General features: G+C 33.3%; 1 long non-coding RNA gene across 10 annotated transcripts; it reads left to right on the forward strand.

Annotated features, from left to right (window-relative positions):
* The first annotated feature begins 498 nt into the window (after nucleotides 1–498).
* LOC130461273 (uncharacterized) lies at nucleotides 499–6,488 on the forward strand. Of its 10 annotated transcripts, XR_008921718.1 has the most exons (9): nucleotides 987–1,109; nucleotides 1,309–1,412; nucleotides 2,015–2,064; nucleotides 2,144–2,264; nucleotides 2,390–2,530; nucleotides 2,654–2,704; nucleotides 3,771–3,958; nucleotides 4,052–4,198; nucleotides 6,228–6,488. It is a non-coding gene; the product is annotated as an uncharacterized lncRNA (long non-coding RNA). The 10 variants fall into 10 exon arrangements; XR_008921710.1 differs by lacking the exons at nucleotides 987–1,109; nucleotides 3,771–3,958 and adding an exon at nucleotides 499–855 and having other exon boundaries at nucleotides 6,228–6,449; XR_008921712.1 differs by having other exon boundaries at nucleotides 988–1,109; nucleotides 3,771–4,198.
* The last annotated feature ends 2,219 nt before the right edge of the window (nucleotides 6,489–8,707 follow it).

Raw genomic sequence — 8,707 nt, forward strand, 5'->3', positions numbered from 1 at the left:
CATCATTCATAAAACATGCTTATAAACACATTTCATATCCCACAATCCAATAAAAACATATAATTATCAACATATTTCATAATCTCATAAAACACAGGTCATAAGGGATTGTGGGTGATAGCAATAGATGTTACCTTAACCGTAGTTTTATACTTCCCGTTTGATGGACCGTTCTTCCTGAGCTCCGCGTACCGATTTCTTTCAGAAGATTTATTGAATTAGTGTTAAATGATAAATAATTTAAATCAATATTTTGAAAATAATATTTTATATATTTTTATTAAATTATAACTTTATAAACCAGTTTAAACATAAATATTACTAAATCCAAATTTTAAGTTAATATTGCAAACAATTAGAGTAACAACTATACTATTATATTAAAAAAAAAATCAATTTAAAGTGGCAAACTAACAATTATGGTATACTAAAAGCTATTAGGCCATGGGCTTACATGAAAACATAGAAAATAGAACAAAGTTCCAAAGTGGAACTTAGTTCCTGACTTCTGGAACACAAGCAGGGGAGCAACAGAGCACGCACAAAGGAGGGAGGAAGGAAAAAAAATGGGGCGGCTGAGTGGTGGTGACTGGCCGGGAGGCGGAGCGACGCAGCGACGCAGCGCCGCAGCAACAACACGCCAGCAAGGCGGTGTTGGTGGTGGTTTCAGGGAGGCGCGTCGATGAAATAGAAGAGTAATGGTGAGTGAAGCCGAGAAGGAGAACAGAAGGTTGGGCGAGCACAGGGACCTACGGGGTTGGTGATCGGAGGTTAGTGGGTGGTCGGTGGTGGATTTTCCGGTAGGAACAGGAGGCGGCCAGTTGGTGGTGGTGGTTGTTCAACGCTAAAACGAAGGTAATAAAAATGGTGAAAACCATGTTTTTTTAACGGTGAAAGCTTGGTTTTGAAATTGAATTTTCTGGTTAAATTTTCTGGTTAAAATTTTTGGTTGTTCGAAATTTTTGATTTTTGTTTGTTTGATATTTTTTGTGGGATATAGGGTTGATTTAACATGTTGCTCTAACTGTGTTGGTTTCATATCGTTGTCAAATTCTTGAATGGTGTCATATCGTGGTATTAGATTCTTGAATGATGATAATCAAGTTCTGGTAATTTCCCTTTACTGCTTTGATTTATACAGTTAATTTCAAACTTTTTTTGGTTGGAATTGAACTAACAGTTTAAATCATTTGTCGTTGCTATGGCGGTTGAAATTGTTTAGTGTATTAGAATGGAAGGTCGAAAAGTTGTGTTTCTGCATTTGGTTATATTTTAATCGTTCTTCTGTCATTTGCTGTTGAAAAACAGTGGTGGAATTTGCGCGCGGTGGATCAAATAAGTATCGAGGAATTGATTTTTTAGGATGTGATTTTGGAGATGTGATGTCTTGGGCAGTTCTGGCCTTGACAAAGGTAGTCTAATGTAAATATCTTGAAGTCAGTTGTAAATTTCTGAAAATGCAGCAACTCCATTTTTGTTGAATAATGTCGATTTGCTTCCATCAAATCTCCATCAATGTTGTTAGAATAACTATGCAATTTAGTTTCTGGGTATTTTGTCATTTGGTGTTGTTTTGGGTGAATTGCATTTTGTTGGCATATTGGATTATTTGATTAGGGACTTAGGGCTATTTAAATTCATTAATGTTGTTAGAAATAGTTGTTTGTTGAATAGTCTTTTCAGATTATGTGAATTTTGACAACGATTGATGAGATTATTGAAGTGTATGTGTAACAAGGTTAATTATTGCTGTAATGCTGTTATGCTCCTGTCATGTCCCATTTTTCCTTGGGTATATTTGTGTGTAGTTGTAGTTGTCATTGATTATTCAAAAGTTTAGGGTTATTGGATATGGATGAAAAAGAAATCTGAACTGTTTACAGTTATCAGAGGCTATGATTTGTTGATAATTGGTTACTGGTTATGTGTATTTCAGTGATGATTGATTGAGTAGTTGAAGTTATGTGTAACAAGCTATGATTTGTTGATTGGTTACTGGTTATGTGTATTTCAGGAAGGAAGAGTTGCTGAATTATTTCTGCCGGTCAGAGTAATTCTCAAAAGGTTTAGTTTTTTTCAATTGTGATATGCTTTTTTTTTATAGATTTTGCTCATTTATTGTTACTCTGATTTGTTATCTTAGAACAAAAGCAAAAAACAAAATGATTTTGATCTCAGCAGTTGGGCGTGGGAGGTCCAAATGTATGCAAGCCCTATCCATATCACCTCCATATAGTCGGATCAGTAGGGTATTAGACTACTAGGTGAGCTTAGTGTCTTTACCTCAATGAAACATCCTCATCTTGGCCACCTTTACCCTGTGAACTTGGACTTGTTTATCAAAGCAACTTTCAGCCCCCTTATACTCTTAAAACAATTAAATTGGCAGGTGAAAGGAAAGCCAAACATATCTTATATATGCTCCAGATACTATCGTGCACCAGAACTGAAATTCGGAGCAACTGAGGACTCAACTGCAATTGACATCTGGTCTAGGAGTTGTGTTCTTGCTGAACTGCTGCTTGGACAAGTATGTTTTTGATTTCAAGGAGTGTTGTTAAGTATTTAAAACTATATATATATATATATATATATATATATATATATATATATATATATATCGTAACCATGGTACATGTTTGCTTGCTTGCAGCCTTTATTCCCTGGTGAGAGCGGAGTCGACCAGCTTGTGGAGATTATCAAGGTGATTGTCAAAATCTTAATTCTTCTGTGATTTGATGTAAAAAATGTATGAATTTAATGTAATTAGCATCTTAATTGATCACCCAATAAAGTATGATTAAGGCATGTATATTAGATGGTTGTGACTTGGGACTTGCTTGCCTTGTACTTTATAAAGAACACGTAAAGACGCTGGCTTTCTTATTCCTTTGCCACTTCAATTGAAATTCGAATTAAATCGGCCTCTTAGTGACTGAAGGCAAGTATATGTCCTGGGCTGGAGACTAAGTTAAATCCATTGGTAATGCTATGAAAGTGACTAGGTGGTTTTTGAGTTCTTGAGTGAGATCACGAACTGCTTACGAACTGCTTGTTTCTTCCCTATGAAAAATTCTGCAAAGACCTTAGAAGTATTTTTTAGATGACATGGATTACTCGGTAACAAATAGTAAAAAACACATTCTACATTTTAGCCTAAAGTTTCACTCCCTCCTGTAATAGATTGCATAACTAATAACTGGATTAGTATGGCACTTCCTAATGTACCCTTTTCCTATACTCAAATCTCAATGCATTACACCTCCATGGAAAATATTGTCGATCAACATGGTAAATTTTCTTACTAAACTTAAAAAATGAAGATGTATCTGGATAACTATAATTTCCTTAGTTTGCATCTCAAAAGAGCAGATAATTAGCTATTTGATGTTGTTAAACAACTTAGTTTTGTAGATTAGCATCTCAGCTTACGACATGCTCTCTTTTTATCTTCACATGTTTTTTTTTTTTGCTAAAAGGTAAGAAATTAATTAATAACCAAAAATCATACACGGGGCGACGAGGGCATACCCTCACCCAAGGAAAGGAGAGGGCAAGCATACCGTCTAGGAAGGGCTTCCTGACCTTAAACCACCTGAAAAAGATGCATACAGCACAAAAGAAAACAGAAAAACAGATATCTTCACATGTAATATTACTGCACATATCTTAGAGATTTTGTAGTAAGTTTCTCTTTTGTGGTTAATTTTAAAGCTTTCTGTCTTCTGATTTATATGCAAGTTATAGTAGATTTTGGATTCTTTTGACAGTTGCTGAATGATCTGCATGATCTATTGCTGACTAATCTGCATGATCTGATCTGAATGATCTGCATGATCTCTTGCTGACTGATCTGCATGATCTGATCTGCTGCTGACTGATCTGCTGCTACCCTGCTGCTGCACTAGTGCAATGTTGCTGGCTGCTGGATTATTGTTGTTGCTGCTGCTTGATTATTGTTGTTGTTGCTGCTGTATTTTTTTTTTTTGCTGGTTGCTGCACTTGTGTGAATGTTCTAACCGCCACATTTTGTATCTTTTACTTGATGCAGGAACACCCTAGGTATAGTGAATAATAATCAAATTGTGAAACGTGGATACTAGTTATGGGAGGAAAGATAGGGAAAGAGAGCATGGGACAAACATGAGTTTTTGTCTTAGTGGTTCGCAGCAAGGAAATGAACGCTTTAAATCTAAAGGTGTGTATTCTGTATATCTATGTGGGTTTGTCATTGATTTTCTATGATTTATATTTGCCCATAGACTTTCAAACACTTTTTTTTGGCTACTTTGAGCTAGCTTAGAATATGTGAAGATTAAAGTTGGTGGACAATTTATTTAACTTTCAAAAACACATTTTAGCTACAATTTCTTATTTATTTATTTATTTATTTTAATTTCATCATTAGCCATACACAAAATCAGTCAAATATTTGAAATAAAATCCCAATACTTCTAAAACTGACTTTCTATAGGTTACAGAAAACCGAGATCATATTTTCACATACACGATATGTCATATTTTGACTAAAATAGTCGTTTTCGCTCCCAAGTCTCAATTGATGAACCAAAATAGGAATTCTAAACGCTTTTCATGTTTAATTCACTTAGTATTAGGTTGCCAATCCTCATTCTCATCTACTTTGGTAAATTTATGCACATCTAAGGCTCGTTTTGGTCATTATAGGTCATATGTACCTATATCGAGCCAAATGATCCTTAGATGTGCATAAAGAACTTGAAATGAATCTTAGTAACCTCTAAGTAAGCATATCAAACATAAAGAAGGTTTAGAAAGTGTCCTTAGGTTTATTTGTTGATATTTGGGATCGAAAATGCCATTTTGGGCCAAATATGACCTATATTGTCCCAAATGAGCCTTAGATGTGCATAAAGAACTTGAAATGAATCTTAGTAACCTCTAACTAAGCATATCAAACATAAAAAAGATTTACAAAGTGTCTTAGGTTCATTTGTTGATATTTGGGATCGAAAATGCCATTTTTGGCCAAATATGACCTATATCGAGCCAAATGAGCCTTAGGTGTGCATAAAGAACTTGAAATGAGTTTCATAAACATATAAATAATCATATGAATCATGAAAAACATTAAGAATATGGAAATAGGTATGTTTGTTGGTAGTTAGGATCGAAAATGCCATTTTTGGCCATAAATGACCTATATCGACCCAAATGACCCATAGACGTGCATAACGAAGTTGAAATGAGTCTTATAATAATATAATAATCATAAGAATCATGAAAAACATTTAGAATATGGATATAGGTTTGTTTGTTGGTAATAGGGATCGAAAATGCCATTTTTGACCATAAATGACCTATATCGACCCAAATGAACCATAGGCGTGCATAACGAACTTGAAATGAGTCTTATAATCATATAAATAATCATATGAATCATGAAAAACATTAAGAATATGGAAATAGGTATGTTTGTTGGTAGTTAGGATCGAAAATGCCATTTTTGGCCATAAATGACCTATATCGACCCAAATGACCCATAGACGTGCATAACGAAGTTGAAATGAGTCTTATAATAATATAATAATCATAAGAATCATGAAAAACATTTAGAATATGGATATAGGTTTGTTTGTTGGTAATAGGGATCGAAAATGCCATTTTTGACCATAAATGACCTATATCGACCCAAATGAACCATAGGCGTGCATAACGAACTTGAAATGAGTCTTATAATCATATAACTAATCATATGAATCATGAAAAACGTTTAGAATATGGAAATAGGATCATTTGTTGGTAGTTGGGATCGAAAATGCCATTTTTGGCCATAAATGACCTATATCGACCCAAATGAACCATAGACGTGCATAACGAACTTGAAATGAGTCTTATAATCATATAACTAATCATATGAATCATGAAAAACGTTTAGAATATGGAAATAGGTTCGTTTGTTGGTAGTTGGGATCGAAAATGCCATTTTTGGCCATAAATGACCTATATCGACCTAAATGACCAATAGGCGTGCATAACGAACTTGAAATGAGTCTTATAATCATCTGACTACTCATATAAATCATGAAAAAGGGTTAGAATGTGGAAAGAGGTTCATTTGTTGGTAGTTGGGTTCAAAAATGTCATTTTTGGCCAATATAATTGTTTTCGCGACCAATATAATTTTTGTTTTCGCATATGAAACTTAATTTAATTTATTGGTTTGCATGTACGGTGTTCTTTTAAAGGTTTTCAAAATTCCAAGGGAGGGTCCCTTTACCAAAAAAGCGTTGGATGAAGTTCGAGACAAGTGGGCTACTTACTTCAATGATTGTGAACTACCCTCAGTGTAATAAATAGAGCAGGCTTGTAGTTATTCGTGACTCTTACATTATTTTGTTATTTATCGATTTAATTAATTACATTTGAATTAATTCGGTAATATTATTGGAAATTTGAAATTTATATCATTTTTGAGAATGTCAAGCTGATGTTTGATGAAACAGAAATTATATTGCAAAATCAGAAATTATATTGCAGAATATTAGGAATTATATTGCAGATTTTTTTATTATTTTTTTTTTAATAAAAAAAAAAACTCAAAAGTTGCCCTTGTTTGCAACAAGAGCAACTTATGTGCATCTTATAAGGTGCCCTTGTTTGCAACAAGGGCAACTTATGTGAAGCTTATAAGTTGCCCTTGTTGCAACAAGGGCAACTTATAAGTTTCACATAAGGTGCCCTTGTTGCAAACAAGGGCACCTTATAAGATTATAAGTTGCCCTTGTTAAGGGCAACTTTTGATAATTTTACAAAATTGACCCCCCCATTGGTGGCACTTACGAAGGGCAACTTATAAGCCACTTTTAAGAGCAACTTATCAAGTTTTTTCCTCTAGTGTTAATTGATTGACAAATGTGAAAAAGAATTCAGAAATTGATGACTAGGGTAATGAAATTTTGATTAGTGTCATGGAAATTGATGAGTCATATGGAGATGAACAAGGGTGGTGACAAGTAGAAAGTGAGTTTGACTTCCATGGAGAAAAGAAAAAGGAAGTGGCGTGAAGAAGAAAAAGAAGGAAGAATGAAACTGATTTTTGGTTTCTCAATTGAAAAAGGGTACTTTGGTAATTGCAAAATATTAGGAAAATTTCTGAATTTTACTCCTCTAATTTAACTTAAATCGAAAATATGTACAACTTTAAATCAAAAATTATGAAATAATAATAATCTTACCATTAATATATTTAAATTTTCAAGTCAAAATAATTAATATTGGGATTTCCTAAAACTAAGATTAATTTAAAACGGTTTTGCGCTAATAAAGATAATTAAGCATAGTAAATCGAGTTTTAAAAATTCGGGGTATTACAACAAGCAACATTGATAGGAAAGACAAGAATAGGGCGGAAGAAAGCTAGGTTAGAAAGAGTGATGCGAGAAATTCGGTGGAATGAGTTATCGGGTTCCCAAGAAAAGGAAGAAAGAAAAGGCAAAATAGAAAAAAAAGAAAAAGAAAAAAGGAGACACATGGTAGCTATATAACCAAGGGTATAATTGTACTCATACTATTGATAAGAATAAGACAAAAATAAAATTAAGGCACAAAATGGGGGCATAATGGTAAGTGGACTATTGGGTGAATAGTAATAGAAGTTCAAGGCTTTATAAGTGTTAGGATTTTGATTACCTTTTAAATTATATCATAACCTTTAAAAAGCTGGAAGTTGTAGCTTCTGAATAGTGTTCACACGTGTGATTTTCGACATGTGAGTGGAATGTACTCCAACATCTGTGTTCTTTTGCCCCTCCTATAACTTTTAGTATATTTTGATTACCTTTTATGTTATAAAAAAAAGTTGATAGATAAAAAATTTAAAGAATTACATGATTCATATTATACATTATTAGTGATTTTGAAAAAATATGTTTATTAAATGAAAATTTTATATATCTCTAAAAAATAAATAACTTTTACATGTATAAAATAACTTTTAAACATTTTGAGTTAACTTTTACTTGGTGTACAATATTTATTGTACACTACTTGTAAATAAGAATTTGTGATAGCTAAATTACCGGAATCCGGGAAAATATAATACTTTGTATATTACTCCCTCCGTATTTATTTAAGAGATACACTTGGCCGGGCACGAGTATTAAGAAAAAGAACTGAATGAAATAAAATAACAAAGGAAGTGGGGTTGGATAGATATTTTAATAATTAAACAATGGGGGACCATGTCATTTTGGGAGGGTGGGAGGTGGGGTGAGTTGAGTTTATGAAATTATTTGTTTAATAGGATGGTGGGTCATAGGGTAAATTAAATGTATTATTTAATTAGATGGTGACATTGATAAGTTACTAAATATGGCAAGTGTATCTCTTAAATAAATACAGCAGAAAAAGGCAAGTGTATCCTTTAAATAAATACGGAGGGAGTACAACATTTTACTCTTACATTTATTACTTGTATGAATGTTGAAATAGGTTCCCAAATAAGAGATTGAGAATTTGCATGTAGCTGAAAACCAACAGTAAGAACGAAAATGATTTATACTTTATTCTTCAATATTGGCATGAACATAATAAATTAAATAATATTCTCATTGTTTGGGCTCCCAATTGGATACCAATTGGGCCACTAAGTTCAAAGTCCAATTGCTCAACACAACAACATCAAACCCCTTTCTACTCAACATGGCTGGTCAGCCACCAACTAAGG

This window comes from Spinacia oleracea, chromosome 5 (assembly GCF_020520425.1).
Source record: "Spinacia oleracea cultivar Varoflay chromosome 5, BTI_SOV_V1, whole genome shotgun sequence".
Classification (NCBI taxonomy): domain Eukaryota; kingdom Viridiplantae; phylum Streptophyta; class Magnoliopsida; order Caryophyllales; family Amaranthaceae; genus Spinacia; species Spinacia oleracea.